The sequence below is a fragment of the Cebus imitator genome, unplaced genomic scaffold, assembly GCF_001604975.1.
Source record: "Cebus imitator isolate Cc_AM_T3 unplaced genomic scaffold, Cebus_imitator-1.0 Scaffold244, whole genome shotgun sequence".
NCBI classification, from domain to species: domain Eukaryota; kingdom Metazoa; phylum Chordata; class Mammalia; order Primates; family Cebidae; genus Cebus; species Cebus imitator.
Genome location: NW_016107559.1, coordinates 3,063,016 through 3,078,800, shown reverse-complemented (window position 1 = coordinate 3,078,800; position 15,785 = coordinate 3,063,016).

Sequence of the window (15,785 nt, the reverse complement as noted above, 5' to 3'; positions counted from 1 at the left end):
AAAATTCAACAAGCTTTCATGCTAAATACTCTCAATAAACTAGGTATTGATGAAACGTATCATAAAATGATAAAAGCTATATAAGACAAACCTACAGACAATATCACATGGAACGGACAAAAGCTGGAAGAATTTTTCCTTTGAAATCAGGCACTAGACAAGGATGCCCTCTCTCACCACTCCTATTCAACATAGTATTGGAAGTTCTAGCCAGTGCATTAGGCAAGAAAAAGAAATAAAGCGTATTAAATTAGGAAAGGAAGAAGTCAAATTGTCTCTATTTGCAGATGACATCATTGTATATTTAGAAGACCCCATCATCTCAGCCCAAAAATCTTTTCAAACTGATAAGCAACTTCAGCAAAGTCTCAGGATACAAAATCAATGTGCAGAAATCACAAGCATTCCTATATACCAATAACAGACAAACAGAGAGAAAAATCAAGAGTGAACTCCATTCACAATTGCTACAAAGAGAACAAAATACCTAGGAATATAACTAACAAAGGATGTTAAGGACCTCTTCAAGAAGAACTACAAACCACTACTCAACAAAATAAGAGAGGACAAAAACAGATGGAAAAACATTCCATGCTCATGGTTAGGAAGAATTAGTATCATGAAAATGGACACGTGCCCAAAGTAATCTATAGATTCAACACTATCCCCTTCAAGCTACCAATGACCTTCTTCACAGAACAGGAAAAAACCACTTTAAACTTCAAATGGAATCACAAGAGAGCCCGCATAGCCAAGATAATCCTAAGCAAAAAGAACAAAGCCAGAGGCATCACACTGCTGGACTACAAAGTATACTACAAAGCTACAGTAATCAAAAAAGCATGGTACTGGTATACTAAAACAGAGACATAGACCAATGGAACAGAACAGAGGCCCCAGAAGTAATACCACACATCTACAACCATCTGATCTTTGACAAACCCCACAAAAACAAGCAATGGGGAAAGGACTCCCTGTTTAATAAATGGTGTTGGGAAAACTGGCTAGCAATGTGCAGAAAGCAGAAACTGGATCCCTACCTGTCACTTTACACTAAAATTAACTCCAGGTGGATTAAAGATTTAAACATAAATCCTAACAACATAAAAACACTAGAAGAAAATGTAGGAAAAAACATCCAGGACATAGGCATAGGCAAGGACTTCATGACTAAAACATCAAAAGCAATGGCAATAAAAGTCAAGATAGACAAATGGGATCTAATTAAAATTCAGAGCTTCTGTACAGCAAAAGAAACCATCATTAGAACGAATTGGCAACCATCAGAATGGGAAAAAAAATTTTGCAATCTACCCATCTGACAAAGGGCTAATATCCAGAATCTACAAAGAACTAAAACAGATATACAAGAAAAAAACAAACAACCCCATTCAAAAGTGGGCTAAGAATATGAACAGACACTTTTCAAAAGAAGACATATATGAGGCCAACAAACATATGAAAAAATGCTCATCATCACTGGTCATTAGAGAAATGCAAATCAAAACTACATTGAGATACCATCTCATGTCAGTTATAACGGCAATCATTAAAAAATCTGGAGACAACAGGTGCTGGAGAGGAGAAATAGGAACACTCTTACACAGTTGGTGGGAGTGTAAATTAGTTCAACCATTGTGGAAGACAGTGTGGCAATTTCTCAAGGATTTAGAAATAGAAATTCCATTTGACCCAGCAATCCCATTATTGGGTATATACCCAAAGAACTATAAATCGTTCTACTATAAAGACACATGCACACGAATGTTCATTGCAGCCCTGTGTACAAGAGCAAAGACCTGGAACCAACCCAAATACCCATCAATGATAGATTGGACAAAGAAAATGTGGTTCATATACACCATGGAATACTACGCAGCCATAAAAACGATGAGTTCATGTCCTTTGTAGGGACTTGGACGAATCTGGAAACCATCATTCTCAGCAAACTGGCACAAGAACATAAAGCCAAACACTGCATGTTCCCACTTATAGGTGGTGTAGAACAATGAGAACATGTGGACTCAGGGAGAGAAGCATCACACACTGGGGTCAGCCAGGGGGAGAGTAGGGGAGAGACAGTGGGGAGTGGGGAGGGAGGTCAGGGTGGGGAGGGATAACATGGGGAGAAATGCCAGATATAGTAAACACCTAAAGTAAAATTAAAAAATTAAAAATAATAATAAAAAATGAAATCTAGATCGATCTAGATAGCTTAATACAAAAGTTAAAGCAATAAAACTTTTAGAATAACTTTTAGAATATAACAGAATATTTTTATGAATTTGGGATAGGTAATGATTTTTAAAACTAGACACAAATGGTGTTACCATAAAAAAAATTGACAAACTAGACTATAGAAAAATTTATAGCATCTGTTAATTAAATGACATACTACAGAATTGGTAATGATATTTATTAGATTAAGATATATGTAATACATATGATGATTGAGTCATTCAGAATAAATAACAATCTTTTACTAAAGAGTAACAGAAAGAATGCATCAGTAAAAAATAGCTAAGCAAAAATCTCTTCCAAACAATAAAAGAAGAGGAAACACTTCCAAATGTATTTTATGAATCTACCATCACCTGGTACCAGAGTCAGACAAGGACACAGTAAGAAAAGAAAACTGTAGGCCAATATCCCTGATGAAAACAGATATAAAAATTCTCAATAAATTACTAACAAAATGAATTAAGCTGCATATTAAAAGGATTATACACCATGACCAGTGGGATTCATCCCTGGGGTGCAAGGAGAGTTCAATATATGTAAATCAATGTATTATACCACATTGACAAAGTGAAAGGAAAAAAATCACAAACTTATTTCAATGGATACAGGGAAAGTATTTGACAAAGTTCAGCATGCATTCATAATTAAACTTCCAACAAAATAAGTACAAAATGAACTTTCCTTAACACAATTATATTCTCGACACAGTAATAGCCATATATAAAATACCCATGGCTAATATTATAATCAATTATGAAAAAACTGACAGCTTTCCCTCTAATATCTGGCACAAGGCAAAGATGCTCACTCTCATGACTTCTACTCAACATAGTGCTAGAAGTCTTAGCCAGAGTAATTAGAAAAGAAAAAATATCAAAAGACATCTAATTGAGCAAGAGGTAAAATTATCTCTTTGCAAATGACATGATCATATATGTAGAAAACCCCAAAGACTCAATAATTATTTGAACAAATAAATGAATTCAGTAGATCTGCAAGATACTATTTCAACACACAAAATCAGTTGCATTTCTATACTCAAACAATAAACTATCCAAAAAAGAAAACAATTTCATTCTCAATAGCAACAAAAAGAATAAAATACTTAGAAGTAAAATTAACTAAAGAGATAAAAAAGAAAATTATAAAGCACTGATGAAGAAAATTAAAGACACTGAAAATTATAAAGCATCAAGAGAGAAAATTAAAGACATATTTAAATGGAAAGACTTCCCATGGCCATAGATTGGAAAAAATAATATTATTAAAATGTCCATACTACCTAAGTGATCTACAGATTCAATACAATGCCTATCAAAATCCCAATGTCAATCTTCATAGAAACAAAAAATAATAGTCCTAAAATGCATATGGATCCACAAAATACCCCAAATACCCAAGCAATCATCAGAAAGAAAAAAGTTGGAGGCATCACACTTCTTTATTTCAAAGTATATTACAAACCTATAGTAATACAAAACAGCATGGTACTAGCATAGAAACAGACATACAGACCAATGGAGCAGAATAGAAAACCCAGAAATAGAATAGAGAACCCAATGCATGGGTTCCTCTCCAAAGAAAATATTAAAATATTGAGTAAACATATGAAAAGCTTATCATCATAAATTATAAGGAAAATACAAACTAAAGTACAATTATATACCACCAAACAACACCCACCAGTACGGTGAAGTTAAATTAACTGATGTTGGGGGATCCCAAGATGGCCAAATGAGAGGCAGCTCTGGAAAGCAGCCCCCAGCAAGAGAGACACAGAAAACGAGTGGTTCCACAATTCCAAAAGAGGTACCAGGTTCATTTTGTGGGTCTGGTTGGACAGTGGGTTTTATACCAAATAGGGCAAGTTCAGGCAAGGCGGGGTACTGCCCCACCCAGGAGGTGCGTGCACCCAACCAGAGGACTGGGGGATCTCCCCCTCTGGGACTTCAGTTTGGATACAATGCTACACCCAAGCCCTCTACAACCCACAGAACAGGAGATCTTCACGGAGGTGAAAAGCCTCAGTGAGCTGCCTAAACAGACAGAACAGCAGCTTCGGCCAGAGCCAGGGCAGAAGCAATGGCTAACATGAAAGCCAGAAAGCCGGCTGAACGGATCTACCCTCCCCCCAGAGGGAAGGGGAACTGAGAACAGGGAAACAGCCCATATGGCAGGCCAGGTCCCCCCCACTGCCCTTGATAAAGCCCAGAAGACTGACAAAAACTCTCATGCCAGCGTTTCGCACCTAGAGAGCAACCAGGAACCATCCGGCTTGGCTGGGGGTGGGGCAGTCGCCATTGCGGAAGCCGGCCAAACTTTCTTGAGTAAATAAAAGACACAGCAGCTCCACTGAACCCGTGGCAGCCCAGCAGCGCCTCTGCAGGCAGACAAAGGAAAGGCCACCTCCCCAAGCAGCTACCTGAGATCAAAACTATGTAAATCCAACTAGGTGGGAATAAACCAACACAAGAAGAATGAAATTTCACATCAAAAACCAGAACGTCTCTTCCCCACCATGACATCACAACGCCTCACCATCAAGGGAACAAAGCTGGATGGAGAACAAATTTGACGAATTGACAGAAGCAGACTTCAGAAGGTGGATAATAACAAACTTCTCTGAGTTAAAGGAACATGTCCTAACCCAATGCAGAGAAACTAATAACCTTGAAAAAAGGTTAGACGAAATGCTAACTAGAATAACCAGCTTAGAGAAGAACATAAACGACTTGATGGAGCTGAAAAACACAGCACAAGATCTTCGTAAAGCATACACAAGTTTCAACAGCCTAATAGATCAAGCAGAAGAAAGGATATCAGAAGCAGTTGTCGAATGAGCCCATCATTAAATGTTAAGGTATATGAAGTTACAATTAAATAAATTACATTAAAGGCATAATGAATATTCAAAAGTCCTCACTTCCTAATAATTTTACTATCTTTTACTATGATCAACGGTTTTGAGGTTATTTGTATCTACTGTCCATCTGTGGTGGAAATACTTAATAATGATGTGACACTTCCCATCTCTTCTCAACGGTACATCAGTGTTATCACATTGGTACCTTGACATTTCCTGTGGTGGGAATTTTCACTCCATAGAAATCATCAAAAACTAAAAATCAGGACATTCCTTTCCCCCCCTTTCCCTGCCTCCATTCTCAGAGCCAGTTATTAAACCTCTACTAGCACCCTACTGCTAACAAATTCTAAGTATCATGGAGGTAACTCACAATCTTGGACAAATAAGAACACCCAACAGAAACAGGCTTTGGAAATGCTCTTCCACATTTCCTCACTGTATGCAGGCTCCCTCCTTGTTCACCACCATGCCGTTGCCCCTAGAAGCCACCTCACATCAGCCAGGGAGAATAAGAACCCCAGGCAACAGTCCTGCATGCTCAGGTGAGCACCTGGGAGAAGCTGCATTCCCACCAGTGACACTGACAGATGGGGACACTCTCCACAGTGATGGCAAAACCATCCAGTGCTCGGGGCCTTTGCAGCGCCTGGCTGCCATACTGGCAGCATCCTCTTGGCTGCCACTTACTGGCCTGGCTGTCAGCTTCCTCTGTGTCAATGCAGGAGCAGCAGGCACTGAGCCACTGTAAATGTTTGCTGGAGATGGAGCAACCTGGCCTGGAACAGCTGCAGCCGTTTTTCCTGCCAGAACCTCTCAGTGGCTGAGTCAGTGGGCTCATTGGTGGGATGGGAATAACAGTTCATGAAAGGGCCTCCCAAGGTGAGCTTGGCTCTGCGAGCCACACAAGGGATATTTGTGCTCCTTACCTGGGAAACAAATGTAGAGGTCAAAGGGTAGGCTTAAAGCCATAATCATCATTCCCTACCTGGAGCCACCAAACCTGCCTCTATCACTGAGGTAAAAGTGTTGACTTCTTTCTGAACAGGGAGTGGCAAATCAAAGACATTGCAGCCTCTTTCATCACTGCCAATTGCTGATGCTGATCATGTGCCAACCGCTTGATACATCACCTTAAATCTTCTCATCAACTCTCAAAGATAAGTGTTATTTTCTCTGTTTTACAGGTGAAGAGAATCAGGCTGAGGAAATTATTTGGATAAATTCTCAAGGAGAGGTTGTGATTGATACTGGCTGGATTAGAGCTCAAATTCCTCAGACTCCAAAGACAGTGCTCTTCCTGCTGTACTGACCCTGTTTAGATGGCCCTCTAATCTGGACTGGCTCCAACCTTTCCATGTGGATAGCTGCTGCCTACTCACCTCTCCCGCCCCTCTTCCCCTGCTTCTACACATCCTACACAGCACAGTGGAATTAATCTCTAAAGATCGAGATAGAGATGCAGACAGATGCGGATATGGACACAGGCATAGAAATCGACATAAACACTGACTTAGACATAGACGAGGACATGGACGTGAACATAGACTTGGACATTGACTTAGACAGAAACATGGATAAATATTTTGATGAAAGATTCAAAAGGTCAGGAATCATGTCTGATTCATTTTGTGTTCCTAGGATCTATCACAGTACCTGCTTCAGAGCAAGGAAGGTCTCCAAAAATACTGGTGGAATTAAACTGAAATGACTATTTTTTCCCAAATAAAGTGTTGGTGACCCCTACCAAATAATAGTATTAGGGACAGAGCTCTCACATCAGCATCTGGAACTCTCCCTATCTGGCCCCACCTGACCTTTCTCTTCTTAACTACATCCATCCTATACTCTAAGCATATATGACTCCTTCATGTTCCCTAAGCCCTCCTTGCACTTTCTCACCTCCATGACATTGTTCACACTATTTCCTTCATCTGAAGGACCCTCTAGCCCCATCTATCCCTTCTAAAATGTCATGGCCCATTTAAAATACTATGTCGTCCTTAAAGTATCTCTAGCTCTTTATGAAATGTAACATTTCTGTCTTCTGAATCCCTTAGAGCTGTATATCTTTCTGTGTCCTAACCTTTCTCTGACACAGATTTTAATCATTGAGATAATAATTCTCCTTGTCTGGAATGTCCTTCATCCCTTCTCTTTTTTATGTTCATGGTCCAGTATAATATCACCTCCCCTATGAAGCCTTTCCAGCTCTCCCAGGCCAGTTAGTCACTCCCATCTAAATGCTTCTAGAGCATCTGAACATCCGCTATGGAAGTACTGGTCATCAGGATTATGGCCCAATTGCTGTTATCTCCCAACTGCCAAGTCCCTCAAAGATTTAGATGGTATCTTCTTGAACTTTGTCTTTATGGCTTCCACTACAGTGTCAGCGGTAGTTGGTAAATAAATAAGTGAAAGACAAGACAGACACTGTCCCATTTTTCTGTGCTCCCAAACCCCTTTCTCTACCATTCTACCTGTTTGTCTTCTGTTATCAGTATGCTATGTGTAGCCATGGAAACAAAAAAATAAGAAAAACTAACTAGCACTAAAAAATGTAGGAAAACACAATAGATCATCTGATCTGGGGGCCCAAAGACCACTTTATCAGTTACAATTAAAATAAATGGTTTTCATCAAATGAGTTGGTGACAATGACTGTTCATTTATTTGAAGTTTCAATATTTCCCTCAAAAAAAAACTAGGGCCTGGCATGGTGGCTCACACCTGTAATCCCAACACTTTAGGAGGCAGAGGCAGCCGGATCACCTGAGGTCAGGAGTTTAAGGTCAGCCTGGCCAAAATGCTAAAACCCTGTCTTACTAAAAATACAAAAATCAGTCAGGTGTGGTGATGTGCACCTGTAATCCCACCTGCTCGGGAGGCTGAGGCAGGAGAATCACCTGAACCTGGGAGGCAGAGGTTGCAATGAGCCAAAATCGAGTCACTGCACTCCAGCCTGGGTGACAGAGAAAGACTCCATCTTGGGAAAAAAAAATATAGAATATTATACTGGTTTATAATATCACAATAAAAATGATGAAGATATTTTGAACCCATTGTTCAAGATCACAGGTATATTTTTTAAAGGAACATATTAGCTGACTTGCGACATAGGGGCAAAGAAATATGTATTTTTATTAGGAGGTTATCCCTGGGCAGAAGCTGATAAGAGACACTGGAATAGAGAGCACCAATTGGAAGAGGAACATAAAAGCCTGACTTGGTGATATTTCTGTCATCTTTCCTGCCACCACTTGGGGCAACATAAAATGAGTTCTCTTGACTCATTTTTAAAGACAAAACAGTTAAAACCAAAAAAGTCAAGTCACAGGTTCAACATCGTAACACAGACAAATAGATTTGTGGTTACTGCCTCTGGTTTCCTAGAAAGAAAAGCAGAGTCAGTAGAAGAACCCTAAGTTGTAGACAAACTGGCCTTATCAGCAGGGTCCTAATATGTCTTTCTTCCTCCTTTCATGTGCCTTTACCTTGAACCATCTCTTCTACCTGGGATTCCCTGCTTTATATAATTTAATGAGGACATTAGTGAACATTAGCTAAAGCCTCCCAAAGATATTCCCAAAGATCTTTGTGAGGTTGGTATCCTCATCCCTGTCTTACAGATGAGGCTAGTCGTTAAGCCTTCACAGTCATAACTGTTGAATCTAAGTCGGAAACCCAGAACTTTCCTATTTCAACAGCTGTCTCCACCATTTTCCTTTGTAAAATGCATTTCCAAGGCACAACTCAAGGACATCCCGAAAGTGTCCTGATCACTCCTGGAAGGAGACCTTTTGTTCCCAAAAAGTCCAGGGACTCTGATAACAATACTTTGAATCACAAGCATTACTAATAGGCAAATGCTCCTTGTCCTGGATGCCTATGCAATATCAGCTTCTTGAGGGCAATGCTTACGTATCTTTCTAGCCTTTATCAATGAATTCAGTATTTTCCCTGAGACATGCATTTCAGGTATTCAAGAAAGTCAGAGAAACTTAGGGTTACTTTCAGCATTTAAAGCCTCTGCCATAATTGGATGAACTAAAACTGCATGAAAGCAGAAGACACTGAAAGTGCTTTGTTCATATTAATGCACTAATTATTACCCCACATTCTAGCTTTCATATGAAGTTACAATTGATATTAAACTCATGGAGGAAATGTAAAGACTCCAAAATGGCTAAACTATGTAAATTTGTGGCCCATATTGAGCTGGAGACATAAGTCAAAAGTGTCCTAGCCCCATAACTTTACTTACCTCAGTCTGTGGCACACAGTCATGCTTAATAAACATTCATTTGATAGATAGATGGGTTGATAAATGGACACAGTAATGCATGAAACATATAAGTGAATATATAAACAAAACAATATTGCTTCTTTTCACTAATGATTTTTGAGGAATATTAATAATAATGCTTTAAAACAAACAGACTAATCCAAACAATGCCTTCCCCATTAAGTTGTCTACAAACAAAGCAAAGCTCTCATGATCTCTATAATTCTGTTTTGACAGTATGGCTTCTGTGTCTGAAATATCTACAATCCCTTTGTTTACAATAGCACCTTAACTAGATGATTTAAGTAAGTAGAGCTTGCTTTTACATTTTTCTACAATTATTTAGATGCACATTTCAATTTTCCTGAATTGTGCAAAACTAATTTGGAAGATTAATTTCTGAAAATACCTGGTGGAATTTGCATATACCAAGCATAATTATTATTGATATTTGCATAGTTCTCCCTGCCCACGTGCATGCACTATTACCAACTGCTATATAACCCATGAAATTATTGAAGAAGTTGCTGTCAGTACAATATGGATTCATCAATAAATGTTCAGCCTCACAGAAGAAAAACAAACTTCACTGTTCAGCTGTAGAAATGTGTCATTCCATTTTATTTATTTATTTGGGGACAGAATCTGCAAAGATAAATCTAAAACAAAAGAATGTAGCAGTCTTATGCAATAAAGATTAATGTTATTGCAAAGAACCTCTGAGATTCATGAGAAGTTGAAAACCCCATTGAAAAAGCTAGAAAAGCAATAGGAACTGGGGAATCCTCATGGGAAAAAGAAAATAAATATACCCATGCTCCAGAGGGGTAGGGTATTAGAGTGTAGTCAGAGAGCTATGCCACACATGGCTAGAAAGAAAATTCAGAGATTTGGACTGTGGGAATTACAAATGCTTGATGAATGTATGGACAGGTTGATTAAATGCTTATGTAAGGTGTTACACAGGAATGTGACATTTCTTTCCTTTAATCTGCTTGGATGGCAAAACCAAATGGAAAGAAATATGGACAGAAATTATGCAGGATAATAATAGGAAATACTTCTATAATACCTATTATGTGGCAAGTATTCTATTAATGGCTATATATACACGCATATATAATTCTTAAATACTCATTATTTTAAGAATAACATTTAATTCTCAGAATGAATATTCATTCATTCATTTAGTTCACCAACTGTGCAAACATTTTGTGTATTTGGCATGTTATGAGGGGCTGTGACAAGCTACAGATACACCGATCAAGTCCTTACCCTGAAGGAACTCATAACCAATGACACAAAACAGACATCAAATGTATTTTTATAAATAAAATACTGTATATTGTATATGTGGGAGAAATAACAATGGACTCTGCTGGGAACTGGAGGGAAGTTCTTAGAGGAAACAAGATTGGGGTTTTAAAAAATAGTCAATTTCCAAATCAATGAGAACAGAAAAACATATGGGTATATTGGGCATCATGCACAAAAACATGGTGCTATGAAATGGCATGGCTTGTTTATTACATCATGAATATCTCATTGCAGCTGGCAGTGGGAGAAGAGGAAAAGACACAGATGACCAAGGCCTTGAGTGCCTCATGGTCAATGTAGAGCCACTGAAAGATTTTAACCCTTTTCCCACTTAGAAAAAAAAAGGTGCTCACTGCCAGCACTCATTTAATTTTACATAAAAACACTCTTTGAGGCTCAAGTAAATCCGACTGATTTTCAATATGAAAATAAAACATAACCATTCTTGGAGTTATTTCAGAAAGAACTAATATAAAAATTGTCTGAATCATCAGAATCATCTATTTCGGAAAAATCAGATTCATCAAATGAATCTTCCACCAACAACTGCTTGAGGATGATGTTAACATTACAGGTAAAAATGCTATTTTTTTCTAGGATTTGGCATTTTCAGTGATCAATATTTACTATATTTCATAAATGGAAATACCACTACTAAAAACAGAATGCTATAAATATAGTAATGTCTTTTGTTTCCAAAGTCAATATATTACAGTGATACAAAAATGATAATAAAAGCGAGGTATTTCATGGCAAAAGTTATCACAGGGTAAACATTGCAGCTGCAAGTGCCTCTGATGAGCATTCTCAGGGCAAACGGGAAAAGTTAAGCAATAAAAATGACATAGATAGGTTCCATCTTGAAAGGAACTCTTCAGGGACTCTATAGAGAATGGGCTTATAGAGTTAATTCTAGAAGGTGGTAAGTTGTTGCAATTTAAAATATGACCAGGGAATAAAATATTATATATATGTATAATATATAGGTACAATTATATGTATAATAATGTATAATAAATGTTTTATATATTAAAAACATTTTATATTATTTTTCGTACATATATAATATATAGGTAAGAATGATTTATATTCCTTTGGGTATATACCTGGTAATGGGATGGCTGGGTCAAAAGATATTTCTGGTTCTAGATCCTTGAGGAATCACCATACTGTCTTCTACAATGGTTGAACTAATTTACATTCCCCCCAAAGCGTAAAAGCGTTCCTATTTCTCCACAGCCTCGCCAGCATCTATTGTTCCTTGACTTTTTAATAATCACCATTCTGACTGGTGTGAGATGGTATCTCATTGCATTTTGATTTGCATTTCTCTAATAATCAGCGATGTTGAGGTTTTTTTTGATATGTTTGTTGCCGTGTAAACATCGTCTTTTGAGGAGTGTCTGTTCATACCCTGCTCCTTCTTCTGGGATTTTGACCTCGAGAGGCACCAAACTTATGCCAGTAGGATCGCTTCTACCTAGGGTGTCTGACAGCCCCTGTTGGAGGATCTCACCCAGTTGGGTGGCACAGGGAACAGGACCCGTTTAACAAAGCACTTTCACTGTCCCTTGGTGGAGGAAGTGTGCTTCACTGGGGAAACCCACTTGTCTGGGCTGTCTGGCTTCCTCAGGAGAAAAGGCTAAGTCTGCTGGTCCTTAGAGACTGTAGCCATCCCTCCCCTTAGGGGATCAGGTCCAGGGAGATCAGGGTTCTGTCCCTGAGTCTCTGACTGGAGTTGCCGGAGTTCCTGCAGAGAGGCCCTGTCCAGTAAGGAAGGATGGGCCAGGATCAGGCCTGAGTAGGTGCTCTAGCCACAGTCTGCACAGCCAGTGTGTTGGGCTGTGGGGGATAGCACTTGGGACCAAGCCATCCAGCCTCCCTGGCTCCAGCAGGGGAATAGTATACCTGGAGCTCTAGAGATGGACGCCGCCCTTCCCCTGCCCAGGGCACTTAGTGTGCTGGGCAGTTATGTGTCCCAATGCTGGCTGCTGCCCCGCTCCCAAGGAGCTCAAATAGCTTAGAACGCAGGCAGTCGCAGCTGTGGTGCTGCATGCCCCTCCCTTTGGGAGCTTCTGCAAGCTTAAGCTGATTCTGGCTGAGAGTCTGTTGAGAATCTGCATAGCTCCAGGGTTGGGACCCTAGGCCTCAGTGGCATGGGTTCATGAGTGGGATTTTCCCATTCATGGGTTGCACAGTTCCATGGAAAAAGCATGGTTTCCCTGGCTGGGTAGCACTCTCACTTACCACACCCCTTGGCTATGAAGTGGCCCCCTGTGGCTCTCAGGTGGGCCACCACACCGCAGTGTGGCACCACAGTACTCTTCCTTACTCTCTGTGAATCATGCCAGCTGCTTAGTCAGTTCTGATGAGACAGCCTGGATACCTGAGTTGCTGATGCAGGATTCACAGGCTGATTAAGGTTCTTTTGGATGGGAGCCTCTGATCTCCGCTGCTTCAAATTGGCCATCTTGGCCCCACCCCCCAAGAAACAGAAACTTTTCTTAATATACCAGACAATGATAGGCACATATATATATATATATATATATATATATATATAATATATATGTAATATATATATGTCTATAATATACATTATATACACATATGTCTATATTATATATGTATATAATGTATTATATACATTCTATAGTACATACTGTATATATTGTTATATATCATATATTGCATAAATATATATTATATATTATATAAATATATACTATATAGTATAAGATATGATATTTTATTCCCTGGTCATATTTTAAATTGCAACGACTTACATTCTACTATAAAAATACACGGACATGTATGTTTATTGCTGCATTATTTACAATAGCAAAGTCACAGAACTAACCCACATGCCCATAAATGATAGACTGGATGAAGAAAATGTGGTACATACATACCATGAAATACTATGCAGCCATAAAAAGGAATGAGATCATATCCTTTGCAGGGACATAGATGAAGCTGGAAGCCATTATCCTTAGTAAACTAACAGGAACAGAAAACCAAACACCACCTGTTCTCACTCATAAGTGGGAATTGGAAAATGGGAACATTTGGACACAGTGGGTGGGGAACAACACACACACAGGGCCTGTTGGGGAGTAGGGGATAAGGGGAGGGAACTTAGAGGATGGGTGAATAAGTGCAGCAAACCACCTTGGCATATGTGTACCTATGTAACAAACCTGCACATTCTGCACATATATTCTAGAACTTAAAGTAATTTTTTTAAAAAAGATTCATCATTAATGATAATGGATATAAATTCATATTTCAAAAGGTTTCTTCCATCAATGCATTATTTCTCCAGGCTCCACACTTGTCCAGAGAGAGACCACCACCTCTTCCCTCCACCCTCCTATGCTCTTTCTCCTCTCAGTAAAAGGCAAGATCAATTGCCCAGTCCTCCAAAATAGACCCCTGAGAGTCTTCACCAATACCTCATTCCCTAAGTCTAGCCATTCATTATTTTCAGTTACTTCCTTGTCATCCACCCTTTTTAGTTATCTTTATCTTTTAAATATCACACATATCAGTCACAGTTTCTTTATCCTACTATGGCTGCCCTAATTTTGGTTGGCATTTCTTAAAACAGACCTGGTTAAAATGCAAGCCCCACTGTTAGTGCAATGTGACTTTGTACAAGTCATTTAACCTGCTTAACTTCAGTTTCCCCATCTGTAAATGGGATAACAATCGATTTTTCAGAGTTGTTGTGGTAATCCAATGAGCAATGCAGGTAATGTTTTTGTACAGTGCTAGCACATAGCAATTAATGCATGTATGCTGCTCTTATATTTAGCCTTCCTACTGCTAGACTCAGGTCTCATCTCCCATCTCACTGCAGTATCAATCCATTCACCATAGGTTAGGTAAGTGATTTTTCTAAAACACAAATTTGACCAAATTATTCTCATGCTTAAAACATAGATTTTTCCATAGCTTTTCATCAACTACAAGAGCAATCCAGATGTTTTGTAGGACAGAAAAGATTCTGAATGGATAGCCTGTATGTCTATGTCCAATCCTACTGCTGCCACTTCTTACCATGCCCTTTATTCCACAGATGTACTGAAACATTTACACCACTCCACATAAAACATATTCCAGCCCTCTTATAAGCCCTTGTATTTGCTATCTCCACACACAGAATACCTTTCCCTGTCCACTGTCGCCATTCTTCCAACTCTCATGTTACAGGTTACCCTTCTATGGTCAATTCACACAATGATTCTGATGTGAATCCTTTCTAGTGTCCTGTATCTAAGGATGGAGTTCATTCTCATCATTTGTGCTCCCTATTCCTTGGTCCCAACACCCTGCATGCTGTACTGTAATCATCTCCTCTGCCACAGCCCACAGAATCCTGTACTGTAATTACCTTAGAAGGTATTTGCCCCACTAGGTTGTGTGGTCCCTGAAGGGTCCATGCCTCACCCCAGCCTCAAGATCCAGCACAGCAACATCATGCTTAACAAGGACTCAGAGAAACCTTGGAGTGCATCCCAGGTAACTATGTTTTCAGTGACTTATATGCTCATGTGTCTATGTAGGTTGTTTCCAGGAAACTTGCCAACATCTCAAAGCCAAATATTTATAGGAAGCCTTTGGCTTTACATTTGGAAGCCTTTTAGAATTAGCAATGCACTAGCAGAAGGAAAATCCCAAGTTTTCATCTAAGCACAAATATGTGATTAGAAAACTAGTTGTGTAGTTGAAAGGTCATGGACACCATGGACAACCCTGCACTGTGATTACCTTAGAAAGTATTTGCCCCACTAGATTGTGTGCTCCCTGAAGGAGGCGTCCACTCTCAGCTCTGCTAACTTTTAGCTGTTTTATTTTGAGCAGGTTATCTAACTTTTCTGGGTGTCAGTTACCCCTTCTATAAATTTGAGACAACAAACCACATAGAGTTGTTCTGAAGATTCAAAAGGAGAACATGTGTTAAATATGTACTACATAGTATCAATTAATACATAATCAGTATTGCAATTGTTCTCATTCTTATCCTCAGAATTCAATAAACATACCACTTCAAACCCATTAGGATGATTATTAAAA